The 20,866-nt window shown below is 31.1% G+C and overlaps 1 protein-coding gene and 1 long non-coding RNA gene across 3 annotated transcripts in view; one reads left to right on the top strand and one right to left on the bottom strand.

The window, feature by feature from the left end:
* Positions 1 to 20,866, bottom strand: part of LOC144365583 (uncharacterized) — a 411,011-nt gene that overhangs the window by 19,779 nt on the left and 370,366 nt on the right. The gene's annotated exons all lie outside the window — the stretch shown is intronic.
* Positions 1 to 20,866, top strand: part of Calcrl (calcitonin receptor like receptor) — a 100,736-nt gene that overhangs the window by 1,712 nt on the left and 78,158 nt on the right. Inside the window, exon 2 of one of the 2 annotated variants that reach the window (XM_005324393.5) lies at positions 14,850 to 14,917. The exons of the other annotated variant lie outside the window; for it this stretch is intronic. The gene's annotated coding sequence lies outside the window, so the exon portion shown is untranslated. The remainder of the gene's footprint in view (positions 1 to 14,849; positions 14,918 to 20,866) is intronic. 2 annotated transcript variants of the gene reach the window in all.

Genomic DNA, 20,866 nt, shown 5'->3' with positions numbered 1-20,866 from the left:
ATGGGAGAAGTGTTTTTAGAATATGATTTTTTAGTCTTGAGATAATTAAAAAAAAGAACTGGAAACAGCACATGAAATAACCCAATGTTAGTGGTTAGTAACAAAAATTAAAACAGCATTATTTTAAGTCTGATTATGTTCTTAAAAGGTGGTATTACATTAATACCATATTTTACAATAAAGTAACTCCTCAAACTTTTCTAATAATTATTTAACTGTTAACCCAAAAGACATAATGTTCTTGCATAATTTAATCAAATATACATATCTCTACTAATAGTATAATTCATAATCTTTGCTATCCAAAATATTGTTGAAAAACATATGTAATGAACATTGAGGGTCATTAGGAAAAGACTTATTATTTGAGTAAATAACTGGAAGTTTGAAATAAGCATTCATATTTTCATATAATTAAGTTTGTTGTTTTTAAATTGAATGTCAGAGTATTAGTGCATGTTTTTATCCATAAAGTCAATTTACTTTTCTAGATGGTATTTTCCTATGGCGTCATAAAATCAATACATAAAGTCTTCTACTAGTTTTAAATATGTAAAATGAAACACAGAATTGAGAAATTCTATAACAATGAGAGCTAAAATAGATTTAACCTAAATATTCTATTTTTAGGAGATATGCTTTTGCTTATTGTTTCAAGATCTTTTTTTTTCTAATGTATTTTATCACATGCCAAAGCATTATTTTATAATTTAAGATATCAAGATTCATTTACTTTGAAAGAAAGCAGAAAACAGAAAAATCTGAAAAAATTATAACTGGATCTGAACTTCTAAAAATTATTTTAAATGAATGGCAAAGATATGTGCGCTTTACTCACTGGTGATTCCTAAAAAATATATTCTGGTTTAAATAGAGTCTACATCTTAAAACATATAAGAATATTTACATGCACCTGTATATACTGTACTATGATTTTAATGAAAATTGGAAATAAATGTCAGTAAAAACTTAAAAATATTATTAAGACAAAATATTACTTTATATGCTTCATATTGGTGTTTAAAATTTATTAGATAAATACAAAACAAAATGAACTTTAGTTAACAACATTATTCCATACTTCTAACTTAGATCATATTTGGAACCCACGTAGCAATAATTTGTTATCAATTTCACGTCTATGTTTAAATTTTGATAGAAATAATTTTTGTACATTGTTTCAGACCTTTACAGAAAATGAACATAATTTTAAAGGATCAATATAGTTACTCACTAAACAAAACTTACATCATACTTTATGACTTTGAATGGTTCTTGGAAAAAATAATTCTGCTTTTAAAAATGTAATGACTGTGATGTCAACTTTTAAGAATATAAATATATTCAAATCACATATTTGTAGTCTTTAGCTTTTCTCATCTTTGTTTAGAATTAAAGATGCTTTAGACCGACAAACATAACCATATTATTACAACAGTTTTAATGAAAAATACTCAGAAAATCAAGTTCATGGTAAGTCTTAGTTCTTGACTTAATCAGAATGTGAGCCATACACTTAATAAGATGAGCAAATAATACACAGTTATTTAAAACCATTCTCTGTGTCTGGTTTTGAAGTCTGTGAGTGAAATGCAAACTGTTATTTTTTAGAAACATATTTTTTACCAAAGTATTTGTACTATGCAATATTATTGAATTATGTCAAGAAATCTTGTCATTTAATATATGAAAACTTTCTGATGCAGTTGTATAGAAATAAAAATTTACAAGAAATACAAGTTAAGTTCGGCATATGAACCAGATACCTTAATTCTTTCCCATTTACTCACATGGACATCATTCCACCAAAATTATTTCATCAAGAAGAGTTATGCAACTCACAGATATCTAGGTAGTTTTCACACCATAATTTTAGTTTATCTACTTCTAAATTGGTATATAATATTGGAGATATATAATTTTAGCATAAAATTGAAAAGATAACAGGTAGAATACAACTAATAGTAAAAATTTGGGATATAAATGTGATACAAGCATGATATAGGAAAAAAGAACATATAGACAAGATATGTGATAATTGAATCAATAAAACTCATTTAACTAATAAGAAATATATTTTTATGTCCCTAGTAATTCCAATTTAAACAAAAAAGTTCTTAGTAAATTTATAATTTTTTACATCTAATTAGGATTATAATTTTTTGTTAAACCAGTTTAGATCAAATAATCTCTGAATTTTTCATATTTGAATAATCTTAAAATTATTAATTTATTTTAATTTACTAATCTGTCTTATTGAAAAAGAAGAAATGTATTTAATTTTAAATACTGCCGAAATCTTACTCCTTTCTAATAAAAATAACATATTATTTCTGACTGTGAACTGAGTAAGGATATATTTCCTAGGTTACTAGATAGAATTACTATCAGGTTATAAGTCATAAATATTTCCTAGTACATATATCTTCTGTACTTTTCTTCAATTAGTTTCTTAACAAAAGGTTTTGTACAAAACTAACATGCTAATATATTATTGTTGACAAAAAGGGTCAAAATAATGCATTTATTTTAAAAATGTAAACAAGCTTTATCTTTTTAGATTCTCATGATTTTAATTAAATGTATTCCTCTTATATCTTTTTATCAATTAAAAGGAAAAAAATCTCAACCCAACATAAGCAAAAATAAATAATAAATAACTTCTATGATATAGTAAGTTTGTAAGTTCTTATTTTATTAAGATAGTTGGATAGAGTCCAGTTTTCAGAGCAACCTTATTCCCATTTTAAAAAAATCTTTATATGGTATAAACTTTTAAACAAACTTGTAGTCATGTATCTATTCATGTTGAAGTTAATCTGAGCTCAGTTGTATTTCTCAAATAAATTACAGTGACTTCTGTGTGTATCATTTTAAAGATTAGTGATATGGTAATATGGCAACTGAATGAGTTTTTACAAGAGTGTTCTCCTTCTTAGTCAAATGGAGGATCAATAGTCCATTCTTGAACACTTAACTTTGGTCTTATCAATTCAAGCTTACATAAATGTCTTATCCAAGTATTGATTTCAAAACTTTCACAAATGAGTCCTAATTTGAATCCATGTTCATTAATCTACCTAAAACCAATTGTTATGGAGATATGTTGCATATATATCTCAATTTTACTTCCATTTTGAGGGTACTTTTGTAAGTTCCATAAAAGAATATATTGTCTTTAATATGAAATGAGTATTAAAAAGTATAATCAATTCAAAACTATATATTTTTTTCATAATTTTTTAGATTTTTTTCATTATGTGAGGCAAAATAGTTTAACTTAATTAGTGGAAACCTAATATTAGAGTAACATGATTAATATTTTATTAATAAATATGCATGTCTCTTAAAAATTTATCTCAGTGATTTTTTTGGTGGGTAAATCTTTTCTAAAAATATGCCAATATACTTAGTTAGCTAAGGAAAGAAAAGCTTACATGTATGTTTTAGAAACTCAGGTACATGTTGTTTACAAAAGTATAGCCTACTGGACTTTGGTTTAGCTCACTCAAATTTGAACCCTGAATTCACCACCTAATAGCTCCATTTCACATCTATAAATGTAATAATCATACTGCTTTATAATATTTCATATGTAATATGTGAAACCATACATGAAACATGTTTAGCAGAACATTTAGCAATTAGTAGATATCAATAAATTTTAGCAGTCATCCTAAAACTTTTGTGAATAAGACTGGGCATGTAAATGTTTTTCTATGCAAAAGTTTATTCACCAAAACCAACATACAGACAATTAGAATACAATCTACTCATAAAAAAAGAGTAAAAACAAGTGTGGTGTATAACTATAGATTCAGAATAGTCATCCTTTTGTTATGATATAAAATATGCCAATGCATGATAAAACTGATGCTGCTGATTTCTATTTCTACAGAAATTAAACATTTAGAAAATACCTTCATATTAACAATGGTAGATGATATATTATGTAGAAATTGTTTTTTCTATTTGTATGCATGAAACCCAATGACTTGCATGCCCAAAGTCAAGCCTCGCAGGCAAACTCTGGTTTTAACATAGCCTACTAACTCTAAATTCTAAATATTTTGACCAACTGTTGTCTATTTTCTATTATTTGGCCTCTTATTACTGATGTTATATGAAGTCAAATACCAATACTGATTCACTAAATGTAATCTTTGGTAAAACAAAATGGAAAAATAAATTTTATTTGTTACTTATTTGAATTTTGTGCTAAATAGTATGTAAGATGTGAATTTAGAAGACTGACAGGACATTTATGTTGTGACTACTGTAACAGCTGTGGAAGCTCAAAATAAAAACTTTGGAATGATCCAATAAACTCAATTTTTAGAGTTCCAAGTTTTTCTTGGATTTTTCTTTTTCTTTTCTTTCTTTCCTCCCCTTCCTTTTCCTCCTCCTCTTCCTCCTCCTCCTCCTCCTCCTCCTCCTCCTCCTCCTCCTTCTCTTCCTCCTCCTCCCCCCTTCTCCTCCTCCTTCTCCTTCTCCTCCTCCTCTTCCTCTTCCCCCTCCTTCTCCTCCTCCTCCTCCTCCTCCTCCCCCTTTTCCTCCTCCTCTTCCTCCCTCCTCCTCCCTCTCCTCCTCTTCCTCCTCCTCCTCCTCCCTCTCCTCTTCCTCCTCCTCCCTTTCCTCCTCTTTCTCCCCCTCCTCCTTTGTAAAAGTGTCTATATTAAAGAGACTTTTTACTTCTTACTACTATTGCCTAGTGGTAAACACATATTTTCTTATTTATTACTCTTCAAAAATGTAAAGAAAAACTACCTGTGCAATAGAATAACACAGGTTTGGAAGACAATTTACTCTAAGTATTTGTTTTTTAATATCTATGAATTTAATTCACTTTGGGATTGTAATTAAACTACAAATTCTTTCTCAAGAAATATCACACTAATTACATTCAGAGAGACTCACATTTTTTGAATAGTTGCATGAGTTTATGGGATCTCCCTTTTTGATGGATCCATATGTTTTCCTTTATGTCACCCATATAGGGCTTTTTCAGAATTACTCTCCTTTAACCAAAGTAATATCTGTCATCATTGTAATTTCTATTCCTGTTACAATTTAATACTGCCAGAGAATACCTACATGCAGTTATTTCTATTCAAAGATGTTAGGATTAAACAGCATAACATACCATGGGTTCAAATTCAAGGAAATCATCTTTGTTAAAGTATGGAAAATCAGAGTTATGTTAGAAGCAATAGAAAAGAAGATATTTCAGAATATCATAACCAAGGCACATGTAACTGTGAGCCAAGTAGGCATTCATTGTATTGCTTTTTATTTCAGAAGGTTCTTAGATGATTGTTCAAAATATTAAGGAGAGAAAATAACTGATTTATCAAGTGTTGACACTTCTGAAAACACTCTATTTAATACACTGGCTACTGACTTTATGACAAGATGAAAAAGTAGAGTGGCAACCGCAGCATGGACTGAATTCCTACCTGGATCTGTGTTCTTTGTGTGCGTGGTGGAGGGAGGTGATGTCCTCCAGAGCAGAGGGTGGTCCTGATTACCTCACCACCAGTTCACGGCCTGGAACATCACAAATGCTTGTGAAACTGAGACTCATGCTCATAAACTCTTTGCTAATCTTGGTATATTTATTTTGAAGGATGTAGGGTGGATGGAATCAGTCCATTAAATATAAACATATATTAACTTGATGATCAAAAAGACAGTCTCTTCTAATAACTTTTAAACCAAAAACATGGAACATAGTCTGGCAAATGCTTTGGGCAGTTATAAACTTAAGAAACATAGCTGTTGTTAGGAATTGAATTAATTAAAAATGAAATATATTGAGAAATCTATTTTGAAGATTTCAAAGCAGTTTGGATATATAGACCTTAATATTTGATCATATCTACTTTGAAGGCCTTCCTTTTCAAATTGATGAAGCTAGACCACCTAGTCACAGTTTTATTCTTAAGAAAATCACTTTGTAAACACACCTATTTTGTTTTCATAATTAATAATTCCTTATCATTAAATTGATACATTCATATTTAACAAACCAGATTCTATCCAGCCTATTTGGTTCAAAATTAATGTATCAAAATTAATAAGGAATTTATATTTGAGTTTTGATATAACACAAGTATCCTTTAAAAACATTCAAAAAGTGGATAATTTTTCAGACAAACCTTGAAAGCTAAGTTTATTCACTGAGTTCTCAATGGTCTCAACTCCAATACTATGAAGGAACCCATGTTCAATACCTTTGATGCTACATGCAGCTGCTGAAGCTAGAGATCTAGGTGTGTTTTAAAAAATATATTTAATAGACTCTTAATTAAAAATAGTAGATTCCAGCTCAATCTGTCCTCAAAATGTTTTATTGAGTCTGACCTTGACATAAGTCTTGAAATGGCATGTGCTTTAAAATGGAATAAAAGATGTGAGCTCTTTACATTTGGACAACACTCAGTTCTAATTACCCCAAATAATAAAGACTTTAAGTATTGTCCTCCATCCTCATCTACATTTTCTTTTTAGAAATAATTACATAATGATATAACTTTGGAAGATAAACAGTCCTTAAATATAATATACAAACTTTCCTAGATGGACTTCTATCACAATGTATCAATTCCAATTGTGAAAATTTTTTGGAATAAAATAAATTTTCAATAAGCAACAAAGATCATTGTGTATTGCCTCACATAAGAGTATAACTAAAGTTTTTTTAAAAAGTGTACAACAGATGTCAGTAAGAGAGTACTAATGAATGAAGTAGCTGAGTATATTTCCAAGTTTATACTGCTGCCCGTTCTGTAATATTTCTAGGTATTTCTTTATAGCAGTCTCTACTTGATAGACAGCTGAATATTTGCATTATATTATTTTGTATGCAGCACACAATATATGCTGCAGGTGCAATCCTGTAGGTGCTAGAATCATTGCATATTTCCAAATATAAAATAATAAAATATTCATCACACATGCACCATCATAGCATTTGAATAAGAAAAAAATCCTAATCTTCCTTATTCATGGGGCCTGTACTTCCTAGATTACAAATATTAGGGTTTCTTCTTCCTCTTGTTGAGTTCCTCAGTTCTAGACAAATTTCCTTCTTGCTAGAACTTCTGATATGAATTGGCACAAATTTAAAGGAAGGTAAGTTTATTATCTAAAAGTGGTTTCTTTGGGTGGAGCACAAAATATTCTCCTCGTAGATATCAACATGCTTAACTCCTCCACCCCCTCATAGTGTTGCCAAGACATAACCATTTCTATGGGGCCTACACTACCCAGTATTTAAAATCAGCCTACACTGGCCCTGTCAGAATTCTCTTGCCCTCTTCATGGATTTTAGTTTGCTCCAAATTCTTTTTATAAAGATAAGCACTTTGCTGCAAACCACTTACTACAATGTACATATTTGTAATATAATTGCTTATTTTCTGTCCATTCCACTAACATGTAAGCTCTACAGGTATAAAGATTTCCAACTGTTTTTTCTTACTGTATTTCAAGCATTGGTATAAGTGCCTGCACATAATAGGTGCTTAAACTTTGCTTAATAAATAATGAAATGGATGAGTTGGTATTTCTTATAGCAGTCTCTACTTCATAGACACCCGGATATTTGCTTTGTATAATTTTTTATGCAGCACACAATAGATGCTGCAGGTGCAATCTTATAGGTATGTACTAGAATCATTGCATATTTCCAAATTTAAAATAATCACAAACAAATGACCATTTTATAATTTTTAGGTCAACCTAATATTTATCCCTTCACTGTCTTTGTAAGAGTGACTTTTCTAAATAGTACAAATGGGAATGTTGCTCAGTATTTTAACACAAAACGTTGAAGCCTTTCCACAAATGGCCAACAATGGCTGGAACTGGCAGAATTTCTTATTGAAACTGGAAATCTTGCCAACTGTTGCCTCCCAACAAAAGCCATGCTCCATAACTTATTGCCTAGTGGACAGTAGCACAGAGAATCTATAAAAGGAAAAAAAAAGACTAAGTTGAAAGAAAGTAAATTGTTTAAAATGTATATATGGTAGAATACAAACTCTAATTAAAAAATGCATATTTGATCACTAAATATTTGAAAATAATTCTTAAAAAGTAGCTGTCAGTGGCCTTTCATCATCGTGTAATTTTGTAAGTTTTGAAACTTCAAGTCTAAGGACTAATTTATAAATTAATCATATATATTTGTGACTTAATATAATCATGACTTGTTCAAGATTCTTACGATGAACTTCCAAAAGATATATTTTGTGAATTGACACAACTCACAACTTATCACAATAGCCATCTTTAGCAATTTAGATTCCCCATTTTTATTTTTGAGAATCAAAGAGCTAACTTTATTGTTTTCTATTAAAACAATTTCAATCATTTATTTATCAATATCAAATAATATATTTGTGATAAAGTTATGATTGCAAAACAAAGAAAATAGTATCCTAAAAAAGATGTATTTGTTTTAAAAATTAGTCTGCACAATTTGTTTCTGGTGTGCAAGAATTTCTGTTTGTTTTTGTTATTTTTTTCACTAATATATCCTAAAATCCTATAGAGGTGCCTACACGTATGTATGTAACAAAACAATCTAGTATCATATGGCACATAATCTTTGTCCCAAGTAGCTTAAAATAGAAAATAATAATAAAAAATAAACTTGAGTCTAATTATAATTTTAAAGGAAGAACAACAATTTCTAATTGTAGTGGATTTGGTGAAATGGTAGAAAATACGAGTAAAACTAAATTTCATGTAAATAAATCCTTGACAGATTTTCAGGTCAATTACTTTACTATTATAGTTTGAGGGCAAAGATTTCTAATTTCTCAGTTTGCAAAGCCTCTCCACACTCCCCCAAGCTAGTACTGGTACCTACAGTGACAAATGGGTGCTCCCAATATTCTTGTTCAGAAAAAGGCATTGCCAAATATTTGTTCCCTCTCATCAAGATTCAGCACAGGAAGCAAATATTCTTAAGAGCCTTCTCTAACAAATACTATTTGTAGGTTGCATAGTCTATTATAATGGTCTAATACTAAATTAAGTATACAAACTTTGCTATAAATTTTAAATATTTTCACTACTTAAATTCCCTCCTCTCTGCATGGTTTTGTTTTAGTGGTCTTTCAGCTTTTCCATATGTTGGCTCACCATGACTATGTCAAATATCTATTCCAGGAAATCGGTACTAGGAATAGAAACATGGCTAGCTAGACTTTACCATGAAATAGGACCTTAATTTAATTTGTAATTCATGATCTTGCCAACAAAAATTTTTAGCAATTCTCTGATAAGTCTCATTTTAATTAGTTCCTTCTTATAACTTGTTCTTAACTTCAGATGTTTCTAAAGAATTGTTTACATGTATCACATTTTTACTCACTCTTTTAAGCAAATATGTGAAAGTTTTACACACCCTACATTTTTCTCCCTTTAAATACATCTAGAACACCACATTTTGTTCCAGCTGTGGTGATGGAGTCTTTGGCAGATGGCAAGGGTTAGAGGGCTTGGAGATTCACACGAAAATTGAAATTAAAGGAAAATATTAAGAGTGGAGCACCAACCAGGAAAACTGATAAGGTTTCAAAAAATTCTCACCTCGAAGATAGAAAGTTTTCATTGTAAGAATAAAGTTTACTTAGTAATTATTGCTGTGTCGAAAGACTGATATAAAACCAAGTTGAGGCTGAAATGTGGAAGTAAAAGAAATGAAAAGGGGATTGAGCAGAAAAAAAAGAGAGAGAGGAAAAGATACAAGAAAAGTCTACCCAAGAAGAAAAACTGGTTTAAATAAGATATTTTCTTTGTTAGAATAGTTAGGAAATAACCAGGCATGGTGGTGTATGCCTATAATCCAAACAATTAGGGAGGCTGAAATAGGACTGCAAATTTGAGGCCAGCCTCAGCAACTTAATGGACCCTGTCTCAAAGTAAAAAATAAAAAGGAGTGGGGATATTGCTCAGTGGTAAACCATGCCTGGGCTCAATTCCTACTATTAAAAAAAAGAAGGAAGGGAGAGAGGGAGGGGAGAAATGGGGGAAAGGAGGGGAAGGGAAGAAAAGGAAGGGAAGAGGAGAAGAGAGGAGAAGAAAGAAGCAGAAAGGAGAAAAGAGGAAAGGTAAACAGGATAGTTAGGAAATAAAAAAAAAAAAATTCCAGTGCTGAACCACATCTTTTAAGATGGCACAATTCTTCCATACATGACCATGGCCAAGGAGTACTCTTAAGGGATACCATTTCTAGTTGATGTGTAAAAGTCATTCGGCTGCTTACTCTAAAATTTGGGATGAAAAACTTCATCTGCTCTTTTGTTTGGGAAATGGGGTTGAGTGTTAATCCCAAGAGTCACTCCTTGGGTCAAGAGCTGAGAAGTGTTTATTAAGAAGTCATGAGAAGCAAACATCACCTCTTGGGTGGTAATCATTGCCTTCATGTTCGAAAGATGGAACCCAGTTGCTCAAGATAATGACTCTACTTTTAAGTGGAGGGGTCATAGACTCTAACCTACTGACAAGCCTTAGTTTTTCAGAACAGTTTCCAATGGTCAGCCCAGAAATTGAGCTACATTAATTCTATCATATATAAAGGATTAGAGCTGTTTGGTAAAATGAAAATCCCTCATTCTAAATCAAGCAGATCACTCTGGAGCACACAGATGAAGGTGGCACTCAAATAATTAATGGGAGCCCCACAACAGTTTTCTCTTTACTGAACTCTGTATATTGTGAGAATAAGACATGAAGTTCAATCACACAATGACAAAATAAACAAGTGAACAAGGCGTGTGTTTAAATCCAGTGATGTTGTGGTAAAACAACTAAATACTAAGTATTCATTCTTATTGAACTACCTATAAATATCAAGACATTTATAACACTTGCTCTTTGTTTTGTGACTTGGGAGCATACTTTTCCTGTCTGAATTATTCCAATTTAAAAGTCTCAGGAACTTGTTAAGGGTACAAAATACAACTTTAAGTCAAACCTTTGCCATTCTGACTGGACTTGAGAATAAATACACACACACACACACACACACACACACATACACACACACACACACAGAGAGAGAGAGAGAGAGAGAGAGAGAGAGAGAGAGAGAGAGAGAGACATTCACACCCATATGCTTTGATTCAAGGGTCTGTCACAATTGGTGTCCTAAAATTCCATCCATGTTAACTAGGAAAGTAACCTGAAATAAAATAGAATTTGCCAACCTAAATCATATTTGTCATATATTAAGTGTACAAATTCTTCATGTGGCAATATCTCTGAAATCATATAAGGGGTCTAATTTTAATATTCTTATAAAAGGAAGTAAACTTTTGAATTGGATCAGTATTGTGTGAGGCAGCTCCTTCTCCCACCCAAATTCCCCAACCTGCCCCAAATATGTTATATTTTCATATGTTTTGACTCATGGATTCAAAGCAAATATTTGATTATAAAGTAAGAAATCATACTATGTATACTTTTCTATAAATTGGTTCTATTTTTTACAGTTCTTATTTTTGAAATATGTATGCAGCATATATGCACTCTTTAAACCTCTTGAGTAGAACCCAGCTTGTACATCATATTCTTCTCTGATAGACTCACACATCCATACAGAGAAGTAAACCATTAAACTGAAGTTGCATTAATTATTACCTTGCTTTATTTTATGGCTTTACCACATATATATATGTGTCTCTAAACAATATATTAGCTTTATTATTTTTTACTGTTACTTTTATGAAAGTGAAACCATCAGGAATATGTTCTTTGGGGCTTTTCTTCTTTCATTCAGCTTTATGTTTTTGTGACATATCATTGTCAAAATGTGCAGCTATAGTTCTTCTCTTCACACTGTTGCTGTGTTTCCTTGTATGAATGTATTGGACTGTAATTGTCCTTTGTCCTGCCGAGGGACATTTGGATTGCTTATGCCATTTGGCTATCAGAAACAAGGAAGCCACAAACATATTTTCTACATATCTCCAAGTATTCAGGTTTCTTGAATTTCTTTAGGGAATATATTTATGAGAGAAATTTCAGGATCCCAGCTTTCCATTGTGCTTGGACCAATTTATCCTCCCACAAACAGTTCGTGAGGTTTCCATTGCAGCAAATCCTTTCCAATGTTGTGTAATATTGTCAAACTTTCTAATTTTTGTTGGTCTGGTGGACATAATATAGTATCTCATTGTGGTTTTAATTTGCATTTCCCTCATTATGAATCGCAGTGATTTTGTATGTAAAATGAATTAAAACTTTCCTCCAAAATAAAACATTTGTTTCTAATTGAGTAGTAATGACTTGGACTGGAATTGTGGTCAAACCACTTTTTGCTTATAATTACTCAAGAAAAGGATGATCTCTTTTTTGTTGTACAGGGAAGGGAAAGAATATGTTTTATTGTTTTGAAAACTGGGAATAAATGAATGGGTTTCTCATCATGAACAAGAATACAGATGGATAAAGATGGATAACGTCTAAAATTATAGCTCTAACTTTCCATTTCCCGCTTTTCAATAAACTCATCAAACATCTATCAAAATCTCCTTTAAAAAGTAAACAGAAGAAAGTAAATAATTCCGTGTGTGTGTTTGTGTGTGTGTGTGTGTGTGTGTGTGTGTGTATCACTTTAAAAAGTACTTAAAAGAATTTATGGAGCTTACAGATCTCCTGTACTTGACTGTGTCTCTCTTCTTCCTGTTATAAAATTATTTCTTATATATCAAAACATTATAGAAGACATTGGAGCTTATCTTTCACTTAATTCTTCATTTTGGAAAGTACTTAACCACATTTCTAGCTATTAGCTGAATTTAGCCAATGTATTTCTTCAAGGTTTTGATTTCCTCAATAAATATACTTGGGTATGTATTTTTTCTTTTGGCTTAATTATTGTGCTTCACTATGGAAACATTACATGAAGAAGCTTTATTATTATAATTATTATTTTTTGCTGTATTCTTTTCTGTATTCCCAGGATTTCGTTGATTGTACTTATCAACTTTAGTACCAATCACTTTAGTCAAGCATACTACTTGAAAAAAATTAACTCTTTCATGTTTTCCATAGTTATATTTATCATTTTCATTGCAGTTTTAACGATGTTTCTTTATAAGCTCTCTTTTAGGGTATCAATCTCTTTTATTTATATAGTTTGATACTGTAGATACTGATATTTTTGGAAAAAAGCATTAATACATGCTAACACATAGGCTATAGTTTGTTAATACATGCAACACAGTTATTGACCAAAATTAATTCTTCAATAAATTTACCAATAATCAGAAGTGACCATTTATACGTCCAAAACTAAAAAGGGTAGGAAAAATTCTTTCACAGCATTTTTGTCTGGGATGAAAAACAAAATCTTTGAACTGCACAGAAAACAAATTGTCCTTTGGTCAATTTCTATTTCTAGTGGCTTTTCAAAGTTGGGAAAATACTTAAAATAAACTTCAACTTTGAACCCACTAAATTCCATATGTATGCCAATAAAGTCTGAGACTGACAAGGGTTTTTATTTTATCCCAAAAAAGCTTTTAGAAACCCAGCTTCTAAATATATTATGTTTATGTTAATTTGCAAATACATCTCTTCAATAAGACCAGATTGTGATCCTAATTACAGCATATATTTGTTTATAATCATACATAATAAATTATTAAAATGTGTAAAGTATAGAACTTATAAACTAAATAAAATGATTTTGGTTCTTAAACCATTTTATTGCAGAAGCTCTTTTTAATGATGTTTCTCAATATTTTGGAGTGTTCACATAAATGTTCCCTTTGACTTTATAGAAATCCCTGACAATAGCACAGATTAATCTTAGGTGTAGCAACACAAGGGTCAAGTCAATAAAAGATCAAATCACAATATAAGTTAATTGAGATAAATAATTTATAAGTCACACCTTGTCATTTTTTAAGTTGTATAAGTCCAAATATCTTTTTAACTGTAAAGCAAGGTAAACTAATTTATAGCAATACTTTGTTTTTAATAATAGTTTGTCTCAAAAGATGTAAACAAAAGACACTTATATAAAGTCAGTCTTTGTTTAGCAATGGATGAATTTAACTTGTTGCTCACACCCTATGTGTAAGGAAAGTTAAAGCTTATTTCTGTCACTATCTACCCTCTAATTCCTTCTTGGACCAGGTCTCTAACCATGCTTTGCTTTCATTAGTCCACTCAAACCATGTGAACTCTTCCTCCAAGTACCTCCTGCCTCACAACTACTGGCCAAGTCATCCCTTCTAGGAACAGCCCTTCTCTGAACATTTCCTGGCCGGCTCCCTTATTTTAAGTCATTACACAAATGCAGCCTCTTCAGAAAAGTTTTCCATGACCATTCTGTCTAGTATACCACCATCACACTGGTCTCCCTATACTCCCTTAGCCTACTTTATGTTTCTTCATAGCACTTAGTACCACTGGACCTTTATATATTTGTTTCTTATTTATTTTCTCCTTATATCACAAGTTCTATGAGGGCAGGAACTGCTCTATCCCTAGCCTATAGACTAGAGCCATTTGTACATAGATTCTACTTCTTCCAAGATCTTGAAGGGGAAACATATGCCCTCATATTTGTGCCCCTTAGAGTTGTCAATCTTAAGAGATAAGATGCCAAGAATAAAGTTTATAATTTCTTACTAACTTAATGGTCACCTAAATATTCCTTATATATCTCATCCTAAGTTTCCATTCAAATGCAGCATTTAAAATATATGTTTATGGTTTTAACAAAGAAACATATTAGGTATACCCTTAAGTTGTATTCTGTAAAAATTCCCTATCTACTAGTGATATCACCAAATTCACAGGCATGTTCTCTTGTCATCCAGGGCCCTACGATGATACACCAACTACTTGTGCTGCTACCTCTCAAAAGTTTGGATGGCCCTACTTTCAGGTATTGCATACATTCCAAAGAATACTCATGACTAATGAAAATAATTTGCAGATTTCCAATAAAGTTAAGGATATTAAGAACATCTTAGGAACAGTAAGAAATATTTCAAAGAATGACATATAGTTAGCCTCTGAATAAAAGGATAATTTGAAAAGCAATCCAACAAAACACTGATAAAGATGAAATTATGAAGATCTGTCAACTTTCAAAATAGTTTTCTTGGGACATTGGAGAGTAGAATTAACTCCATGTTCTTGTTCCTTTGGTCAGATGATTTAGAGTCTTAAATCAATTTGAATGTATCCTACCAGATTTAGTATTACTAGTAATGAGTAATATTAGCCACATACATCAGGAATATGCATTATATATATAATTTATAAATAAAACTATATGCATACATATATGTATATAAAGAGGGAGAAAAATTATATTCAGTATTATAAGATAATAGAGCTAGTTATTCATTCAAGCTACATTTCTTTTTCCTTTTCTACAGGGTTCTTTGTTTTCTGACTCACCCGGTCAATGTTACACTTCTGTAAATGTGGTTAAAACTCTCAAAATTGTAATATAAAAAGATACCTTATTTATCAAAAGGGAATAGGAACATAGAGTGTGAATTGTTTTAAAAATTTTAAATTCCTCTCTATACTATTTTAATTTTCCCTGGCGAAGCAGTCTCAATTTCAGTCCTTGGCATGAACTACAGGCTTCAGGGCATTAGACTGCTGTTGCAGACAGATTTGTCATCCTTCGGCATTTTATTAATTGTGCAGTTTTTATTACACCTGATTGCCCTATTCCTTACAAAATTAAAGTAGATTTCCTGTCCAAATTTATTTTTAGACTGGGAAGTGTTTAACAAGTCAATAGCTTATTGTCCTGATAAATTATAATAACATTAATGAAAATAAGGACTACTAAATTATCTTAAATTCAAAGCCATATGACATAATTCTTTTTTTCTGGATTTAAGCTGTGATTTTTCAATTCCTAAGTTATACTGTTTAGACCCAAAAATAGACTGTGTGTAATTGTTCTTTGTCCCACAGCGTGTCTTTGGGAACTCATCACTGTTGTTCTATCCTTTTATGTGTCAGCTTCCTTTGTACATTACATTTCACATGACTCACTGTTCCTTAGTGCAAGGTTTGAGTGCTCAAAATGCCTACTTATATCTGACAGATTTTGCTTCCTGAACTTTTTTATGTGATGTGGTGCCAAATCAAATTTTATAAGGTCCCCATTTTGCTTAATGAAGATATGTAGGAAAGAGCTTATAATGGAAGAAAATTCATTTACTAGGAAGAGCTGATTTTGACCTCCCACTTTATGAACCACTCATTTCTTCATGTGCAAATTAAGATGATTATACAATAATTTTAGAATATCTTTCCAATGTATAATTGTAATCTATATTTGGTCATTTTAAAAGAAATGCATTGGAAGTGGCTTAAAAATAAAAGGTGCATATTTTAACTGCTTTCCCTTTATTAGCTTCTCTCATAAGATTTTCAGAGCTTTGATAAGATTTTTTTGTGTGTGTGAGAAGTGAATTGGTAACATCATAATTCTCTTTTATTTCTAATGACTGCAGTTTAAAATGTAAGAGAATCTAAATTCCAGCGAGGAGGAGGTTGGGAAAATCATCCTGACAAAGATTAAAAATATAACTGAGAAGCAGGATTAGTTTACCATTGCAAAGAGGCATAGAACTGAGACTAGAGTCAGGACTCCTGTTCTTAAGCTCATCTACCATGGTTATGGAATATATGGCAATTCACTGAGTCTTCCTGAACTCCTAATCTCTAAGTTTATAAAATGAGGAAATTCTACTATACATTTCTGGTTGGAGCATTTGGAATATCTGACCTAAAGATTTGAGCTGGAAACAAAATATCATTTGAAGTTCTGATAAATAATGTAATTTTTAATATTTCCATCCCTCTAGCTTCAAGTATTTTTATAATGCTTTATTTACATAATCACTTAACACACTCTAAAATTTGATAGATGGATAAGAAATGGGAAAGAGGAAAAAAATGACATGTCTTTGACATTCTCAGGATTTTCACTGAGCTAACTAGTCATGCTGAAAGTTCTTTCTAATGTCAAGAGAGTAAGGATATTATCTTTCTAATAAATATCTAATATTTGAGAGTTCATTTTCAGATTTAAATCTTAATTCAATTTAAGTTGAATTTCAGATATAAATTTCCCCAGAACTGAAAAGTTATATCAATCCTCTTGATTAAATAGTTTATCCTTTCCAGTATTAATGTCTTGAAATTGAATTAAATAATTATATTTGCTAATTTACATTAACAAAATTATTTGGATTCTGCACTTAATTTGTTATTTGTTCAGTTGACTTGAAAATTATTTATTACTTTGAATGTATTTGTAGACTATTTTGAGCATAATTAGCATCTTTATAATAAATTTTAGTTTGGCATGCATAGCTACAAATATCTCTTCATTTATAAAATTTTATTTTATGACTAAAAGAATTATCTATTTTCTTTGAAAGGGCTCTGTATTATGGTACGAGAATTGCCTGGTTCTAAAAGGTTGGGCAAGACTTTCACAACAGGGCAAAATGAAAGTTGTCCCAGAAAACAATATGGATACTTCAGAGAATCAGGTGTGGGTCAGTCCGATTAGAACAGTGGGAAGTAAACTAAGGTAAATATATGAGAAAAAAAAAAGAATAAAAAAGGGCAGAGGCCTTTGACTTAAATAAGACCTTCCTGAAACCCTGCACTTAAGGTTCTTTGTGTGATTTTGTACTCTTTTTCTTAAAGGGGACTTCTATGAGTAGGTTGGTTTGAGTCCAGTCAAAAGCCATAGCATACAACACCTCAGGCTGTCAATGAGCTGGCAGCTATATATATGCTTTGGTGAAAGGGTCAGGGAGAGAAGGGACCTGGAGCACCCTGGTAAGCAATGTAAAGAACAGCCTCTGAGAATTGGCCTGGTTTATATCACATCTTTCTTCTAACTAAGCCTTTGACCTTAGCCTGTCACATAAATAGAGTGGAGTTTGGTTGCTACTTCTGCACATTAAGATCCATATAAATCTAGAAACATAAATCCAAGGTTGTCTTAAATAATTTCTAAGGCCCTCCATAATTCTAGTTCTTTCTGTTCACTTTGGCTTTATCTCTATAATGTAATGGCATATTTCACATTTTATCCTGTCCTTTGATTTCTACATCCATATTTTTGTGAGAAAATAGCTAAGTTAAAGAAGCCTCTATGGATATGAACTCCTCTAAACTCTTCTGGATCTTCTAGTAGACTTTTAAAATCTCATTAAGGAATGTACTGTTAATAAAATTTACTTCTATTTAAGCAAATTATGTATTAAAATCTATAACAAGTTTATTATGTTTTCTTCTGGAGTGTAGTCTCTTAAAAAACTGCCTCACTTACTTCTGAATTGACAACTTTTTAGTCACTTGGTTAAGTTAATAAACTGACTGCCTCAGTTTCCTCAAAGGTAAAACTTGTGTAATCACAGTAACTACTTCATATGTTTAGAAAGTTAAATATTACTTTTTAATGTATTATTACATAATATCATTTGCCTTTTCATTTCCAGATTTTGGTGGCTACTCTATATGTTGATAGAAAGATAAAGTCGAGGTATAAGTAGTTAATGCTTAGATTAGTGCTTTAAATTTAGTAAGTCTTCCAAAAGTGATCCCTACAGTTATTATCAATATCATCATAATTATTAATTCTAATAAAATTATAATGATAATGCAGTCTGGAAGAATTTTATAAAAATATTAATTTATAGCCACTGAGCATGAAATTTTAAACTAAAATTTTTATCTATGTTCATGTTTTGTTACATATAAGTTTTTAAGCAGGGGAAGATTTTTATGAGAGATTAGAAGAGGTTTACATAGTAGCAATTCAGACAACTGCAAAGAAAACATAGACATCACAGCAGAGATTTTAAAATGTCACCTGCTCCCTGTACCTTGTGGTAATCCCAGTGGCTCTGGAGGCTGAGGCAGGAGGATCATGAATTCAAAGCCAGTCTCAGCAATTTAGCCAGGAAACAATTCAGCAAGACTCTAAATAATATGTAAAAAAGGGCTAGAGATGTTGCTCAGTGGTCAAGCCCCACTGGATTCAATCCCTGATACTAAAAAAAAAAAAGTCACCTGCTCACCTAATGACCTCTCTGTACCTTTTTCTTTCTGGTTACACCTGTTCTTTAATCCCTTCTTTTTGTGCATCATTAGTTTTCCTCACTTTTTTTTCAAGGGATCATCTAAAATAACTCTTAATATAAAAATATATTTCAGTAGAATAAAATTCTGTGTGAAAAGGGTGAATAGTAAAGAAGAATATGATTTCATAAAGAGAAAGAAAGTATAATTTCCAAATGTTAAGAAGAGCAAGCACATTCACTTATTTTTCATAAATGTGGTAGGATATTAAACTCTTCATGTATTTGTATTTCATTGGGAACATTTAAAAGAATGATACATCAGGTATAGTTTCAAATGTCAACATTTAAAATGTGCCAAAAATTACATGCTTTGCAACTGAGCTGTCAATTGAAATGGGTAGAGTTCTTCCAAAGTTATTTTACAAAAGGTATCAATTAAAAAAAAAACCTAAAGAATACTGCTTTATACTAGAGTACTTTTTTCATCTTTGTTCTTTCCCCCCATGAGAAACACAATTAAAATAATTTGATCAATAACATGTATATAAATTTTCTTATCATGGAAATCAATGAGTAATAATGTCATGCCTTTCTAGATACTATGCATTTGACCAGAACTACTGACTTCATTTTTCAAACTTGACTTAATTATAGGATAATGAAGTTTCAATACAACATATAGAAAAAGGAAAAGTGCTTGTTGGTAATACTAGAAAATGAATAAAGATGACCTTGAAAGTGATGGGCTGAAGATATTGAAAAGGCTTCACTTTTGATATTAAGGATAATAAATTATAAGGAAGTTAAGAAAGACCAATTGCAACTGGGGGGTGTATAATACCATGTGTCATAATTTCATGTGTGATATGACTATCAGCATAGAGCTTGTTTTTATTTTTGATAATAAATTATACGTGTTCACAAGCACAAGCTGTTAACACTTATGTTGTTATAAAAGGTGAGAAACCTCCACAATCTTTTTTCAAGATGGATTGACACATATAATAAACATCAGTTCAACCCAAAGTATTTAGTAAAAAGATTTAATCAGATCCCAAATTTTGCTCTATGGGATTCATTCAGTCTTCCACTAAGGAACTGACATCCCAGGCCAAATTTTAGTCAAAATTCATTAGACCCCAAGTGAATTCTAATAGTCAATAAATAAATAAATCTAATAGTTTAGATTTTCCGTATGTAGAAAAATCCACATTAAAACAAACAAATAAAAACTCTTTGTTTGTTGTGCTTAAATGTTTTATTTTTGTCTTGTTTTCCATTGTGTCTCCAGGCCTTACTTCAGCTTCCTTTCAAAGCAAGTTAGTTATCTGTTAGTAATATATCAATTTTGACAAACTATTTCCTGTTTCTAAAATATGTAGAACCCATTGTGAATACAATAAAGTTAAATTTTCTCTCTTTTTCTCTCTCTCTTTCACTTAATCCTGGGGATTGACATCAAGATCTCATACATGCTAGGCAGGCACTTTGCCAAAGCTATACCACTTCCTGTGCCACTTATTCACTGATACAACAGAGTTACCAATCTGACCATTATTAATTTCCAACCCGCTCTTCTGCACTGATGATCTTTATATCTTTCCAATAGCATCCAGTTTCTGTCCATATTTCTCCATTAGTCTTTGGATTCTTATGAATGACCAGATACCTATTGTCTTATTGCTCTGATATATAGAGTCCTACTAATATATTTTACAAAAAATTATTTATGCTTCTACTGCTTATTAAAAAACAAG

The sequence above is a fragment of the Ictidomys tridecemlineatus genome, chromosome 7, assembly GCF_052094955.1.
Source record: "Ictidomys tridecemlineatus isolate mIctTri1 chromosome 7, mIctTri1.hap1, whole genome shotgun sequence".
Taxonomy (NCBI): domain Eukaryota; kingdom Metazoa; phylum Chordata; class Mammalia; order Rodentia; family Sciuridae; genus Ictidomys; species Ictidomys tridecemlineatus.
The sequence above is the reverse complement of the archived record's forward strand: the minus strand, read 5'-3'. Positions and strand labels throughout refer to the sequence as shown.